Genomic DNA, 18,101 nt, shown 5'->3' with positions numbered 1-18,101 from the left:
AAACGAGGATTATATTGGAGGGCACCCACTTTCTGCTGCTCCCTAGCCCTACTCAGAAAAAGAAAAAGAAAAAAAGAATGACCAAAGTAGAGCCTGGAGCATTCGAAACTGCTTTAGGTACTGGTAAATCCTATGTTTTTTAACCTTTAACATTTTCAAAGAATCCTAAAGATCCCAAGAAGTAATTGGAATTATTGTCTTTTTGTCCTTAAACATATCAAATGTTTTTAAACGTAGCTTGGACAAAAAGATTTTAAACCAAAAAAAAAAATATTCTTAGAAAAATTATTAGTTTTTATGTCTTTGGGTTTCCATTGTTATTTCCTAGAAAGTTGGTTAGAAGAATGTTTTTATTAAAGATTTTAATTGGAAAATGAGTTACTTAAGACTCTGGTGCAATAATGATGTAGAAACGCAATTAAAATTAAATGACGCAATATAAATTGAGAAATAAAACTGAGAAAATGAATTACTGAAATATAAGATTCCCTTTATATTGTTATATGAGCCTATTTGAACTATAATTGAGCAGTATTTACTTAGAACCAGAAGTAAGATCTTGAACTAGAACTTGGCTGTTTTCATTTTTTAAATGCGCCTAATTATATTTACAAACGTTTTTCTTGGAGTTTTTGCTTATTTTTTAACAAACTTTCTCTCGAAGCTTTTGTAAATTGAATTTACTAAAAGATGAAAAAAATTTTCCCTGTTTTTTTTTTTTTTTTTTTTTTTGTGCACTATGCATCAATATTCTATTAATAATTTTTTAATTATTCATCGTTTTATCAAGATATCTTTATTTCCCTTACTTTACCCACCAGGAAAGAGAAGTAACCAACCATGATTGCTTTTCCATGTTTGGAGTGCCTGCCTCATGGCAAAAATATATTGAATCTGAATTCTTTATATAGAGTATAATGTGTTTACTTTTGGATAAATTCTTTTACAGTGGATAAAAATCGTTTATCTATTCCTGTCATCAAATTGCTTTCGATAATATTTTACTAGTGAAATAATTACATATTAATGAATTAGATTGAAAAAATAAGATATTTCACAGTAAAATAAGTCTAATTTCCATTTATACGTTTCTCTTGGTCCATTTATTTTGTTGATTTCATATCATTTAGCAACAATAAAAATACTCTTCTTAGTATATCTATAATGAAAATAAAAGGCGACTGCAGATGACTTTATTATTATTATTACATTGACTATTATTATTATTAGTCACTAGCCAGATTTTAGGCAACGAATTATCAAAACGAACTAAAATTTAACAAGAAAATCTTGGAAACATATTTCTGGGAAAAGAAGTTATTAGATGAATAAAATGTCGCTTCCTTTCTTAAGATTTCGGTAAAATCTGAATCGAGTAAAATAAGTCGAAAGGCGTTCAAACATTCGTTGTAATAACCCAAGATTTTCTTAGGATTTGTTTCTCTTCCTTTTGTCATCATTGGTTTAGCAAGGATAAATGGTGCCCGGCTGTATTATTATTTTTAGGCCCTTAACATATTTGACTTTAAAAACTAGCATTCACCCTTAAGACTTGTGCTGTAGGTATTTATAGCCTCCCACCCCTTTTGCTACTCAAGAGTTTGCCGAATGTCGGAACTTCAGGCTGAATTTTTGACAGTCGAATCAATTGTTTGCCATTCTGTTGGCGTAACTGTTGCGCCATCGTGAACTTCAGGCAAACTTCGTTCATTTCAACTGTTTGCTCGATAACAATTTGTAGGCGAAATCTAAATTAAAGATTCTCTGAAACCCAAACTCTTCACATATCCCATCAGAGACTGCGAAAATATCTGCAGGCGAAACTCTTATTTTCTTGCTCAGGGGCTCTCGTCTCTAAGTGCGAGAACAAGCCATCACTGAAGGTCGAGGGTGGGGGATTGACTCCCTACTGCCACCGCCTCTGGATTCAACATACATACAAATCTGGGCAGTGGAATCAATTCGCGTGAAATTGCAATCACATGGTAAGCGTAACTGTGCATATCGTCTTATATCTATTTGCACGCATTTTTATACTGTACTGAGACGATATGTCCTTTCGCTTGCACAATAATCAATAGATTTCCGTTGACGTGTATCACGCGAATAGGAATTGCGTTTCTTGCGAAACTTTTGAATAATACAGCTTATGGATTTGCTATGGATTAAAAACTTCTTTTATCATTCACTGAGACAAATAAATCTAGATAATAGGGAATAAAAAATGAATTATATATGCTCAACTAGGATGATGTTAATAATTCCTATGTTTCATAATTTTATCAGTTTTAATTACAAAAGAGGGGAACTTTTTTCGTTTAAGATATTGTTTTACTGTATATCATTTTTATGATTAGGGAATTGCGTAAAAATTTAGGTTTCGTCATTTTTTCACCTATCCCTTTATTGACTCAAACTGTATAAAAATTATTCTCTAGCTCGTTTAAAACGTTTTCACCTTCTCGTATAGGAAACATTAAGTAAGTATTGTAATTTTCAAGAAATTAGAACTCGAGTTTTTAATGAATCTCCTCGTTTGAAACTCCCCTCCGAGTCCAAAAAACACATATTTGGCATTATGTTTTACTTTCTCAGCAGATCTTTCCTAACTGTCTGTGACTCAAAACTTCTCAATAACTCAAAAGTTTTCTGACCTAGAGAGATGAAATTAGATATATGGACTGATATATGGATATGGTATAATTTGGGGATTCCTATCATATTTTAAACGAAATCCATTCTAAGAAAGTCTGTCTATCTGGTAGTTCGAGTGCAAAAAGTAGGATAGACAAAATTGGTATACACAAATTTAGCATCTAAAATATATTTTCTCATCAAATTTTGAACCACAAGTTTCTCAGAAATGGATGTTTGAATGTTTCCATGTTTGATATGAGTTGGACCAGATCCTGTTAACACAATATATTGTCTCATATATCCAGAACATTTTTCGAAATTCTGTATGCCATTCAATATTATGCAGAATATCATGTGTTAATAATGGAGCAGGCTAACAGAACTCGCTGGGTAGGGGAAAAGTTTCTAACTACTTGGATCGGAGACGTTCACTCACATTGATAACTGCTAAGAAATTACTCCCACAATGCCGAAGCCTTCAGGATAAACTGAATACCAGTTGTAACTGCAGCATTGAGGCGGGAACTGTGGTTGAGTACTAATGCCTACCAACGACCATTGCACAACCTTCCCCTAAGAGGCATGTTTCCTCATCGGAATAGAGGTAACTGGAACCCACGTCATTACTCTTCGACTAGAAAAGCGGAAACAACCACCATTCTACATGGATAAGCAAGAGTGTCATCAGGTGATGCCGCCTTATGCGATCTATTGCAAAACAATACAAGAATGAAAACATTTTCTATTTGATCATTGAAATTTCAGCCTTATTACAGTGTATAAAAAACAACTCTTTCACAATTTAAATTAATTACGGGAAAAAATATGATATATTTCTTTTTTGTGCCCTCTCTTCATACAGAATCCTCAAACTTTATATGTTCGATTTACAGTGAGGCAGCAAGGGTTCTGAAGCCCAGGTATAATATTTTGCTCACGCCCATCACTGCTTGATGGAGTACGATGAAATAAATATACCACTATTTTGTCGCAGAATCTCATCATCAGTGGCTATAGATGCAGGATCGGCCATTTCCAGAAAGTGACGAGGAAAAATATTTTTGGTCCCTAAGGAGAAAAATTTTTGGAGGAACCTAAATTATTTTTTAAGATGATTATAAATGAATCCAAAACAAAAATTAAACAAATGTGACGAACATTTTTTTTTTCAATAAATATGTTTATTTCAGGATGGATGACGTTTGTAGCACCGGGCGTATAGTACAATACTTGAGGTGCTTAGTATCATAGTTAGAAAATTTTAGCAATTTATTACTTTTAAAGCTATTGAATACGTGGCTTCAGTGTAAAACAGGCAGCCTTAAGACATGCATCCATGTTTTTACATTGTATGATTTTCAAAACTTTTGCCTACACCCATGATGGAATAATAATTAAGCATGGTCATTATCAAGTGTTTGAAAGAAGTGTTGTAAAAGTTTACCTATTATGGCCGAAATGATTCACCAGGATTAGCAAAACTGACCATATGTGAAGGTTCTCGGGAGATATATGACTGTGTTTTTGTCGCGTCCTCCTGTCGCGTTTTGTCGCGTCATTTGTGTTATAGGCTAAGCAGAAAATTTTCGACAGCGCCACGAAATAAAACCGTGTTATAAAAATGTTTGTTTCAAAAAATGTAAAAAAAAAAGTATCTTATTAGTTTTTGATGGACATAGGAGTCCCTTCAAGTCATGGAGCCAGAGCGCACTGCACGCGCCACCCGCCCCTTAACGGAATCGATGCTTTCCTTGATTTCGTTCCTGCATCACTACCTGCTTAGCTATATTCGCCTTATAGACGATACCTCTTTATTTTCTTGCATCAATGTTCACCTTTCACATCAACATGTCCGTATTGTACCTTTTTTCCATGCATCTCAAGAAACGTAAAGAAACGCTTTCTTTCTTTCTTTTTTTTATAACTTATTGATATAATGCAAAAATTATAACATTAGTGCAATTAAATATTTGATCGTATCCTAAAAATGAGATACGTAACGTACCAGCTATTTTATTATCTTTTTCACTTGGATACTTCACTATTTCTGAAAAGCTTTTCTTCGCTTAAATAAACTTTAGAATAATATATTTCTTATATTATATTGAAGATTCATCATTCTTTCCTTTTCAGATGCAGACATATTGCCATTTCTGTTGTTCGTGCTGCCATCTGCTGAAAACGCTAGATATTGGAAAAAACTTTTGTGCACTTTCGCGATGCTCTTTTAGTGCCATCTAGTAGCAAAATTTTAAGTAAAAAAAAATGCTAATTGAGAATTGGCTTGTTTTGTCCTACGACAATTGATTTAAATCTCGTTCGTTCTATCACATCTTCCAGACTTCAGCTTCAATGCCTAACATGCCATTTATGGAAATTAGATGTTCAGTTTACATGCTTTTAGTCTATTTTCAACTTGAATTTTCCAAATATATTAATATAATTAGTGATATTTTATATTTAAAAACAAATAAATTTGATAATGCATGGATTTTTTCCCATACATCATGAAATTTATAATTTGTAAAATGGAATACCGATCTAGAAGTTTTATCAAGAAATCTGCAGGTAGTATATAAAGTAGAAAAAGAATGACAAGATTTTTTTAAACAGCAATTAATTAGAAAATAATAAATATTTATCTGGTTTTTTGTTACTTCTTTCAATCTCAATGGTTTTTTTCTAATAAAAATGGATTCAAAATCATCTATTAAACAGAATGAAAATTTTGCTTTCATATAACAATTTCATATAATGTTTGCTGAAGATGTATGATGAAAACCAAACTTTGAGTTGGTTTAGTTTAGTTATATTAACGTCCCGTTTGAAGCAACACTAGGGCTATTTTGGGACGGACCGCGTAATTTTGAACCGCGGTCAGATGACGAAAACGACACCTGAGCTGGCACCCCCCTCTTCAAACCACACCAGCGGGAGTACGTTTGGTCAGGACGGATTTAACGTGCAACAGACCCCCTCACACGACGGTTCTTCGATGGAATCAGGTCTCGAACCTGAAACCCTCCGGGTCCGAAGCCGAGACCTTACCACCAGGCCACCGCGGCCTCCACCAAATTTTGAGAATCCTTTATAATTAAATAAATAATGTTAAAAAAATCACTCGTGCCGTTAAGGTGGATTTCAAAGAGAAGAAAAAAAAAGCCTACACTTTGATGGCTAAAAAAATCTGCACAGGATCCCGAGCTTTCGTAAAATGCACATTCTGCCTACAAGTTTCCCAAATGATATTATTCTCAAATATATCTAATTGAACATCGATTTTTTTTAATGAAGGGGAGACTATAAGTCAACCATCTAACTCTCACATTTGAAATATTTTAAGACAGGGAAGAAAAACGACCTATTGGATTATTACAGATTCCTCAGATTAGCTACTTGGAAAGAATGAAACTGTAATGGTTGATCAATACAACCAATACAGTCCATATGATCAGTCAGTTTGACGTGGTTACTGCGCTGAGCTATCTGATGTGTAAATGTGAAGCTGTTATTAGGAAACAGAATTTATCCAATTTTATTTTCTATATTTCCAAACCAGCCAAAAAGACTTTGATAGAGCGGAAGTATTAAAAAGATGGATATATTAAAAATTTATACATGGTTATTATAGGAATCGATTTTAAAACAGAAAGTTATGCTTTGTATATTTAACTATTTGGAATATAAGGACTGCAACAAACATTGAAGTCATTTGTTTCATTCCCTTTATAACAAGAGTCGCATGGATTGATGTAAAATCTCGTCATCGGGACCTGACGATTCCAGCTTCAAAATATAATTCCAAAGAACCATCGTGAAAGCCAATGTGATGCATTTTAAATCCGTTTTGACAAGATATTCTTCCACTGATGTGATGCAGGAGCTTCAAGGGAGAACGCCAGCTCAGATGCGGTTATCATATCACGATTCCAAATTTCAAGGTCCGTCTCAAAAACGCTCTAGAGTTTCTCCAAACCAGGGCCTTGATATAACTAAACTAAAAGTTTTAGTTATAAATAACAGTTTTTGATTGTTTCATGCAAGTATAACAAACATTCTTTTCTTGATAAGAAAGACAATTCATATATCCAGTGTTTCTTCTTTCATTTAGAAATAACATTCAGTAATAAAAACTTTTTTTAATGTCTTTGTGTTTTAAAATTTATGAAACAATAATAAGTACAGAGTCGACAACAATAAAAAGGGACACATATATAATTCGAGTAATTATTTCCGCATCTTCACAAAACTGATATATATATATATATATATATATATATATGTCTAAGTAATTCCTGGAAAATAGCCAGTGTCGCACATATCATTTAACTATTGACGATATTTCGCAAAAATTGTTTTGCATTTCTAAAATAGTTTCATGCTTACCAGAAAAACATACTCTTATTAAAAAGTAAAAATAATTTTTTGCAATACAGATAGGAATCATTTTTATGAGTTTCCAGGCATTCCTGTGAAACAAAAATGCATTGAAACATAATACTTTTTATTAAAGACTAAACTAAGATGCTGGAATGTTGAAATCACCCCAAAAAATTATCATATCTGCTTTAGTTTTCGAAATTCTTAGGAAAAACTAAAAAAAAATATTGTTGTTGACAGGCAACGCCCACGTTTTGACTATCATGTACTATATTTAGATTTAATTATCGAGAAATTCTCCATCAAATACCATGAATATTTTAATGGCCATTGTAAAAAGATGTTTATATAGCTACTGATTTTTATTTTCAGATAAGAAAATTTTAATAGAAGTCGGATATTCTTTCCTCTGTAAAGAATAAATTTCAATATTTTTTTTTTATTCGCAGGATATAAAATTTGCAGTATTTTATCCTGATGAATTTCTCATTAAAAGGAAAGATTATCAAGTTGCTGAAATGCGGCTTTTAGAAATAATTTACATTTTTTTTTTTCCTTTTTTTTTCTCCCTTTATCTAGATTTAATGATCAGTGGCAAGCTGTGCGAATAATGAATATTTACGAATCTTTTTATTAAAACTTTCAATTTAAAGATTTGATATTTCATTTGACAGTTCAAATAAAGCTCCTAAAGATGGCAATTTTGATAAATAAAAGACATTTTGATTTTTTTTAATTTGCATTTTCCAAAATAGCTGTTTAAATAGTTTTTTCAAAGTTTCACATTTTTTTTTTATTTATTTTTTTTTATTTTTTATTTTGCTCATCTCATATTCACGATCCTGTCTTGTATTAACAATAAAATTATTTCCTAATGAATACGGTTTAATTTTAATGCTGTTTATGCATGCAATATTATCAGATAAAAGTTCATTTGTTTTATGCTTCTCTAATTTAAATAATTTTGATTTTTATCTGTCGCTGAATTTTATTTCAAATTTGGGAACCGAAGTAATGATTTTTATTTTGTTATAATATTTCAAATAATGAAATAGAATGCTTTATTAATTACATTAATATATTTATTGTCAACTAGAACAATAAAACAATATTTCTCAACATAAAATATTATTACTCTCACCCCCACCTCCCCCAAAAAAAACTAAAATGAAAAAAAAAAAAAAGATCAAGTGCTAGAACAAGCATGTTAAACTAGATCGGACAACATGTTTTAACTCACATCTGGTGCATTCCTGTTTCGGATTCAAATGGAAAGTTCGAATACACGGAAGCTCATATGCACATAATTAGTACTTGATTTTTTTTTCTTTTTTTTTTTTTTACTTTTTCAACTGTTTACATGTTTAATGATAACATTATATACAAAATTTCATCCATTTAGCTTTCTGAACTTCAAATGGATTAGGATGAATTGAATTATAGACTTTCTTTAGATAGATTTCGCCCAAATTTTGACAATAATTTTGATGAAAATATCACATATTATTTATTCTATTTTTGGCATATCGAGTCTGCAGAAAAGCAGATTTTTTTTTCAAATTCAAGGAATCACTATATTCTAGAGGTGAAATTATTTGACGGTTACAACGGTTTATCTTGTATACTTCGTATTCTAATGATTAGAAAATGTTTATTACAAATATTTTTTCAGCACTATAAGTAACACTCCCGTATAGTTCTTTTAATCTAATAACGCTAGTTGAATTTTCTATAAGAAATTAGCCTTTGATTCAGCAATTTAAAATCTCATGATTAGAATTTTACTATTAAAAAGTCTTTAAAATTTCTCACTTATTTTTATTCTATTGATCGGATTAAAATGTTGTTGAACTCTATTTAAATGCAAATATGTAATATCTTTATTCTTAACAAAACTATTTAGGGCAGCAAATTACTTATTTTATTAATAATCGATCCGTTTAAAAATAAAATATCCTCTTTCTAATAAAGCCTGATAATTTCATTGAACTAAAATGTCATTACAGGAGCTCGCTCCAATCTGAAAAACATCGTTTTTAAGAAATTCAATTAATTCATTTCATTCAAAATAAAAATTCCGATGCATTAATGAAATGTTCTTTGGGAGAGGTTTGCTATAAAGATTGGATTATAAAATATTTTGAGAGCAAACAAATGCTGACATTTTCAACAAAGGAATATATTTAGAAATTCAAAAAGAATGCCCATATTAAAGATCACTCAGGATCGTGCTTCATTAATTTTCCAAAATGGTGGTGAAAAAAAAATATTTTTTTTTTTTGGTTTTTCTTTGCTCCTATAGAAGCGTGGTTTTCAACACACAAAATTAATCATAACTGAAGAACTTCCAGGAGATTTGAAATGAAATTTGATGTACATACAGAAAAAGACATGCAGAATAGAACTACTAAAAAAATCTCATTTTCAATAAAGGAAAATTTTTGAAATAGCAGCTAAATAGATACGTTAATTAGTTGGCTTAATTAGTTTATCGATCGGAATAAATCTGTTCCCTCGAGTCATTTCTTTCGATACCAGCTTTTTGAAGATACGATAATAAATATAGAGATGTTTGTTACTCTTTTTTTTTCTTTTTTTTAATCTTTTGGAAGACTGTTTGCTTATGAAAAAAGGAGGAGGAGGGATCTACTACAGCAGCAATTGTGCCATTCGTATACTTCACATGGTAGTATGGACAACTGCTTTTAAGCAGCGAAAAATATCCTTAAAATCAAATAAAGCATAAACTGCAAAAAAAAAGAAAAAAAGCCAGCGATTGAACCGTTTCAAAAATATAACCAAAGCGCTCCCCAAATGAAAAAATCTATTCGTATTCAGGCTTAGAGGGGTTCATATGCAAAATATTACCCACTACCTGATTAGAAACTGTGATAAGAAAAATAAATTAAGCATTAATCCATCTTATTTTTTTCATCTGATTTAATTTATAAGATTTCTTTTTCTTGATAATTCTTCCGAAATTGCCTGATTATCTCATAATCCATCAATAAGTGTTCGAGTGTAAAGTAATGATGATTGTCTTTTAACTATTTGATTACTGTTAGATTAAATATCAGAAAGTATTTTCAAAGCATAGAATTTGCAGACGTAACAGGAGTATTCATTCTCTTTCTTAAGTCATTTGAATATAAGATCTGTGGTCTTTATGGGACGGCCATGACGTTACCATCTCACATAGGGCAATACAGATGCAGAGGGGAGTTAAGTCCAGTTTAGATAAATTGATGTCCTATTTTAAAGAAACATGTTGATTAGAAAATTAAAATTGATTTACTACAAGACAGACAGATTTGTTCATCGAGAAGAACGAAATTCTAGTTTCATTACTGTAAATCAACTGCATATAAAAGCAAATATTTTGCGGGGAATAGCTGTAAAAACACAACATCTTAACTGCTCGAATGATTAACTTGTGTCTCAAATGATTGATTGTTATGATCTCGGCTTCGGAACCGAAGGGTTACGGGTTCGAAATCCGATTCCACCGACGAACCGTCACGTTAGAGAGTCTGATGTACGTCAAATCCACCGGGGTTAAACATTCTCTCTTTGGTGCGACGCAGAAGTTAGGAGAAAGGATACCACCTCTGGTGCCGTCCTCGTCGTTCGGCGGCGACTTAAAATCACTATTACCGTCTCAAAATATCGCTGATATTACTTTATGTTATGTTATACGGCGTTATATTATGTTATATGACGTTAATGTGACATAACTGATTAACCGGTGCAATACGCCTTAGATTCAAAACCTATTGTGCATTCTAAACAACCTATAGCTTCCGTAAAAAGGATAGCCACCTTTTCAATATTCCATATTGAAATCTGTCTTTATCCCACAGCATTTATTTATAGTATTTGCATATCACTTTTACACTTTTTTATTTAACTCGACTTGCTTCATATTCTTGAAAGGAAATTAATTGCATGCATTTATAAAAAAAAATTAGTGTAATGAATTTTTCACTCGCTTTCTGATAAGCTAAGATTTAAAAGTTTTCTACAGATATCTATCCCAAATAGCAATATAATATTCTTATATTTTTCAGAACTTAACTGTCGTTTAATCGTTTAAATAAATTGAATAACATAAGGTAGTGGATTTAAGAGAAAATAAATTAAAAGTTAAAATTCCACATAAAAATCTAAAAAGAAGAAAATGGTTAAAATAACAAGATCTACTTTTTAGAATACTGATAAAAGTATGTTTTTTAATATATATACATATATTGTTTTTGGAATGAACGATAGAACAGACATAATTAACAGAAATAATTTGCCAGCAGTCATTGATGAGAGAAATTTATTCCTAATAATTGCTTCAAGACTTTATCTTTCAAAAACAGAGAAACTCTTTTATTTCCATTCATCGATCTCTAAACTCTCTAATTTCATCGCATCGCTCTCAGTATTTACTGCAGTTAAACAATTGGTACATCTAAATTCGTAAAGCCGCAATCATAATATTTGAAAAGTCTAATTTGAGCTTAAAAATAATTTCATTCAAACAGACAAAGGTTACATTAAACACCGAGGATTGTAACAAAGAGGATTTTTGGCTCATTGTATCTGAATTGAAAGGCGTTTCGAATTTATTTAGAAAAGCTATATTGAGAATATTAAGAAAGTTGATGCGCAAGAAAGATTAATGCAATGAAGAAGTTTTTATTTCATTTAAATGTTATAATGAACAATTCCGAGAAGCAAATAAAATCGTAAATACACTGACTACCATCTTTTTATTCCTTGATTATCTGTAAAACAATGAAATGATTCAAAATTAAGACATCCATTTTCAGAAATCTAGCTGTGGTTATGCTTCCACTTTATGTTATTTGAGAATATTTTTAACAATAGACTAATTGTATGTTTTGCTAAATTCGATCGTGTTGCCCAATCATAAGAATTTCGCAACAATATGATATTTCATAACAATGTACTTTCAGCCAGTAGAGACTTTATCACTTTTAATAATTTGTTGTTTATTTAAAATACAGTATTTATAATTATCAAAAACAGTGATAAGATACTTTTACTTCAGAATGGCAAAACCCGTGTTTTTAATAAATGAAAAGTGAATTGTTGATCACTGCTGAACGAAAAAATCACATACTTATCATCATATTATTGTTATTACCTGATTCTCATATCTTTTCCTACAATGGTCTAAACACTTATCATCCGTATCATCTTCATGCACTTTGGCTGTGTAGTGCATGTTAGCATAATGCAGACAACAGTTTAAAAATATAGAAAATTTTATGAACAGTTATAGGCCCCGGTGACCCTAATGTAAAGGTCTCGCCTATAGAGCTAGAGAAGATAATGATCTAACTTGTACACGAGCCTCAGGTAGAGTCGTCAACAACATCAAAAAAGACACCTCTATAACGAGAATAACTCGAGCATTTATTATCACAACATCGCAAAACTGATATCCATGAACTCGAAAGGACGATTTTTTTTTCGAATCGACAAATTAATTAACCGAGTTAATTAACTTCCATCGCAAATATTTCATTACGGAAAACAATATTTTTCAATAATTCTATCTGACGTATCTTTTTTTATATATGTATCAAATTTCATTTAAAAATTCTTAGTTGTTGTTGAGATGTAATTAATTTTGTTTCTAAAAACTTCACACTCACTAATCTATATCTATATATATATATATATCAATAATTCTCAGATTACTAATAGCGAAAAAAGATTATCTTTCTTCATTTTCTCTAGCATTTTCGGAAAATTAATAAAACTTATTTAAGATTGATTTTTAATTAAGGCATTCTTTTTGAAATTCTAAATACTTTATTAGCGAAGAGAGTTTTCCCAAATCAAGTTTCACTTTATTTGTGAAAATGTGAGTATTTCATTACTTTCTTAATATTTTATAATCCAGCTTATATAATTAATTTCTCCCTGAAGACATTCCATTAACGATCAGAAATATTTATTGCGAATGAAATGTATTGACTCCACTTCTTTTAAAAGAAATTTGAACTGACTGTTTAGAAGCGAAATCCTGTTATTACATTTTAATCAAATGTATTTATCAGGCTTTATTAAAAGGGGAAAGATTTTATTTTAGTCGGAAATGACTATTAATAGGAGATGGAACTCAATAAATTGAATGTGGTTTTTTCTTAAGAATAAGGTTTTTACGCATTTGCATTTAAATTGAATTTGACAACAATTTAACCAAATGTATAGAAAAAAAGAAAGGGTAAGTCTTTATAGATTTTTATGACAAAATTACATTAATAAGATTTAAATTACGGAAATATATGAATATTTCCAGGAAAAAATTTAACTTGCATAATTTATCGGAGGAAATTGTATACAGATGATATTTTTTGATGATGAAATAATATTTGGATTCAACATTTTTTAATTTCTTCTGGACAAAGTATTAAAGACAAACAATTTATACTCTAAATGTTAGCATCTTCTGCATTTAGTATTCATGATAACAATGCACCGTTTTTCATCGAGCAAAAATGCACTGTTTCTTATCAGCAATAATAGTTTTTTTAGAAAGAATGATTATCTTTTTTAATTTATCAGGCAAAGGCGATTGATTTCAAAACGTTTTTGTGCCAATTTAATCGTTTAGTATCAAATATGTTTTATGTAAGCATTTTCGGAAGTGTGTCATATGTTTCAATCGGTGACCTAGTGGAAAGGATTCGTCTTCTAGATGATTTTTCTTTTGCATTTTGAAATAAACCATTTCATTCTAAGTCTTGATTGGATAACCACAATGACACATGAGCCAGCTCTGCTCTTTCTAAGCATTAACACCACATCAGAGGGAGAACGTTTCACTTCAACGAACTGAAAGGTGGTCTCGGTTACATGGTGAAAAAATGTCGGCTTTGAGACCGGAAAAGACAATGATCCAACTCGTACGCTGGCCTGAAGAATCAAATGATAAAAATAAAAATAAAAACATTCAACACAAATAAAAGCATCACAATACAATTCAAAGAATTCAAGGAATCAAAGTTTGAACCAAAACGATGATCTGAATTAAAACGCAAACAACCATTCTAAGTTATCCTGATAAACCTGGTGTTTGATATTCAGTCATCTTAATTTAAATTGTCCTTTCCATGCATTTGATTAAGGCACCGAAAATCTTATTGAAATAACTTTAAAAAAATAACTATGACTCAGATGATAATATCATATATGAAAGCAGAATGCAAAGCTATTACATAAATAGACAAACGAAAAAGTTATAAGAAACGACACAAAGACTGGCTCCTTACAAATAGAGATCCTGATGTAATCTGATACAAGTAGAACGCTTCGGAAATATAATCCCGTGCTCTGCGAAATGATCCAGAAACACCTATCTAATAAAACAATCTGAATTCTATCAAAATCATTACCCGTTCTTTCTGAGAAAAGCACTTTAATAACGGATTCGTGTTAAGAGGGTATCTTACATAGTTTTTGTTTGTACTGCTCCCAAGGATCAAAAGAGGCACTGATCCATTACAATGAAACATTTTTCCGACACTTTGTTTGTGATCACTCGTGTTACTGCCGAAAATGAATCTATCGCAACTCTTTCACAATTCTGTAACACAAATTATTTGTTATGATCATTTATTGACTAGGGAGTTACAGCATCGTATTAAAAAAAAAAACCTTTTTCATTTCGATTTTGCGGCACTTTTATTTTTATTCATATTCTTTTGATTTGCAATCCAATTATTTTAGGAATAAGAGGATATTGTATTTTAAATTTTCTTCAACATTGTCATGATTTCTATATTGTATCTAAAAAAAAAATAGGAAATATGTTTCAACGATCCACAAATATGTTGTAAACTCCTTTCATAGATCATTTTAATGATTTATTGATAAAATTAGATTTGAAATATTCTCTTATCTAATGGTTGAATAAAGAAATTGCATGTGGCTATCAATAATAAATTCCGTAAAAACCTTCGAATACATCATTAATGTACTGAAAAGTAAATTCTTTTATTTATTTGTTTTTAGTCTTTTATTTATAAGTCCTTGACATAAAAATTATTGAATCTGGAAATCAATTTTTCTTAAATTTATTACTAGATGGCACCATGAGCATTGAGCCAAATTTTGATTCAATGAATCGATTAATTGGAAGTTTTAAAAAATAAAAATATAATATTTTAATCGAAAGAATATAAGAGTGCAAAATTTCAAAACACTAGGAAGTCGGGAAGTGAGTGAAAAATATTACAAATCACCATTTTTATAAACATAAACAAGTCAACTTATATATAAAAAGGTGTATAAAAGAAACCTCTCATTTCGCTCCTTGTTAATTCTCGAATCATGTTAAAGTGAAGCCATATTTTTAGGATGCCATTGTTATACCGTGTTACATGTACGACTAGGAAAAATATTGCGTAAGGATGAGAGTTCATTTTAAGAGCTGCTATCTACCTCCATAGCGAAAGACTTGAAGTGAAAAACATCTTAGTCTGAAAGTATAATATGTATCCACTCAAGTATAAGACTGTTATAGACAATACTCAAATTATGTGAGAATACTTGGTAAACAGTTAATAAAAGTTTTATTGTGACAAAATGCTTAATGATTTTCTAAATATCTTTAAGGAATTAATTTAGTGTGCGCGTGATTACAACGCAGTATTGTGGTGTCTAAGGTGTCTCGTAGTATTGTGGTTTCAAATTTCTAGTTCGAGATCTGATTCTTCTACTTGTATACCTTATAAATGAAAACGACACTTTTGCGGATAAATATCTTGATGTTGATGCGGCATAGAAAGCTGGACCAAAGGTCTGACTTAGATATTGTCCTAATTAACTATTTCGGATTTAAATGACAATATTTTTCCTGAAATATGTGGCTGCTAAATTGAACGTTTGTTCAATGCTTCTAATATCGGAAGGTTTGATGAAGAAATAAGCGTAGTTTTCAGGCGTAAATAAATGGTAATAGATAAATAGAAATAAATAAAAGGTTAGTATAATTATGAAGCAGAGTGCAACAATTTTCTTGAAAAAAATGTATTACAAGTCACTGCATATTTAAGAAAAAATTCTGTAAGTATCTATTCAACAATTTAATAGACAGTTTTAATACAATAATATAAAAAGGTATAAGTATCATTTGAATTTTAATACACCGATGACTAATGACAAATTTGAGTGCGTCAAATTCGTCTTTCTTTTTTGTCTAGTTCAAGAATTCATGAACATTTTTCTCGTCCCATTTACATTTGAAAACATTTTTTGATCACCATCAGAAGTAGGGAAAGAAAGTGAAATCATAAATGAAGTATTAAGAAAATGTGAATAAAGATAAATTTAATTTTCAGAAACTATTTGGAGCTTTTATTGATCAAGTTTTAAACAAAGAAGATTTCCTTTATAATTTTTATTTCATCATATTGAAGAATTTAAGGCAATTGTGGAAGAATTTTAAGTGGAATCTAATGAAATTCCGTGAATGTGTGGGCTTGAATCCATGAGGGACCATGACAAGTAAATTCAGACGCCCTAGCAATTTAACGATCAGTTTTCAAATACATTTATTCATTTATAAAGAATGGACTTTTTAAAATTACCACAGTGAAAAGCCTTTTTTTAAAATTTAATTCTCTGAATTTCCTAATTGTAACATTTATTGCTGAATACAAGTAGATAATCTTTTAATTCTAATGAAATTTATTCACGAGAGAATGTTTTTCGTCAGTTGTATGGGAAAAGAAAGACTTGCCGAATAGTCTTAAAAGCATTAATTTATATATCATTATAGTTTTTATTTTTCATTATAGCTCATTATTTTTATCTCATTTATAACTTTGCTGTTTAGCCTCAAAAATTATTCCAAATAAAATAAAATTAATCTGCTATATAGAATTTATCTCTGGGTATAATCAAGCAGTAATAGAATTGTCGCTGAACAATTGAATCAACATTGTAAAAAAAGTTTTAATATCTGTAATTTTCGAATGACAATAATTATTGTTGCTTTTTAACAGTAACTTCGTTAATTCTCCATAGATTTTGAACAAAAGTGAACACTTTCCATTAACTTCCCAACCGCATACGATTTTATGGGTTTTCTTTTTTGTATAGAATATTTCATCCATTTCCATAGATTAAGCACAAAATCAAATATTTTTTTTGAATTCCCAATTAACTTTCCAGTTTAACTATTCTGCATAATATCGCGAGCAATTTTATAGTAAAATATATCCAAAGCTTACAAATAAGCCTTAATGTTTTTGCTCTAAGTAGCATTAAATTTGACACGTTGCAATATAATTGGAAAAATTATAAGTAATTTAAACAAGGCATGTGGCGATATAATTGGAATACAATTAGCACGTCTCAAGGGAAGAAGGTTTATTCTGTGGGGTGGGAAGGAAATGCATTTGATCAATACAGTTTCGAGAGCATTATCCTGAAAGTTCACACAGCCGAATACCATTGTTGTTTGGTTTTTAAAATTAATCGTACAATCGTTTATCTCACCTTAAAAATGAGAAAAAAATGCAACAACGAATACTTCAAATAGAAAGTGTTTGAACAGTCATGATTAACATTTATCATCAGTAAAGAATGACCCTTTTCTTTTATTTCAAGTTCGAACATTTTTCTTCCTTCCATTTTTTTTAATGCCTACAGCGGAAAAGAACAGGTTGAACTCGAACTTCATTTTGCCACAAAAAAAATTGTGTATCCTTTTTTGCCCCATCCGTGAGCATTCCATTCTAATAAACAATTGTTTCTAACTTACTTTGGATATCTAATTTCCTCACGGAGGAATTGCGTCTGATAATTCTGTTGATTTGATTATCAGAAAATACCATCAATTGATTTTTTTTTTGTTACATTTGAAACAAACTTTTCGAATGTGAGCTCCTTCATTTTGAATTGATAATAGATTTCGTTTGGGTATACTTTTTTTTATGATTCTCATCATTTGAGAATGCCTTAGACCTTAATTTAAATGTCTATTAGATTCCTTTTTATTACTTTGGGCTTTGGGAAATCATGTTTTTTGACACTATGCTCCTTTTTAATGAATATGT

The sequence above is a fragment of the Argiope bruennichi genome, chromosome X2 (genome assembly GCF_947563725.1).
Source record: "Argiope bruennichi chromosome X2, qqArgBrue1.1, whole genome shotgun sequence".
NCBI lineage: Eukaryota > Metazoa > Arthropoda > Arachnida > Araneae > Araneidae > Argiope > Argiope bruennichi.
The sequence above is the reverse complement of the archived record's forward strand: the minus strand, read 5'-3'. Positions refer to the sequence as shown.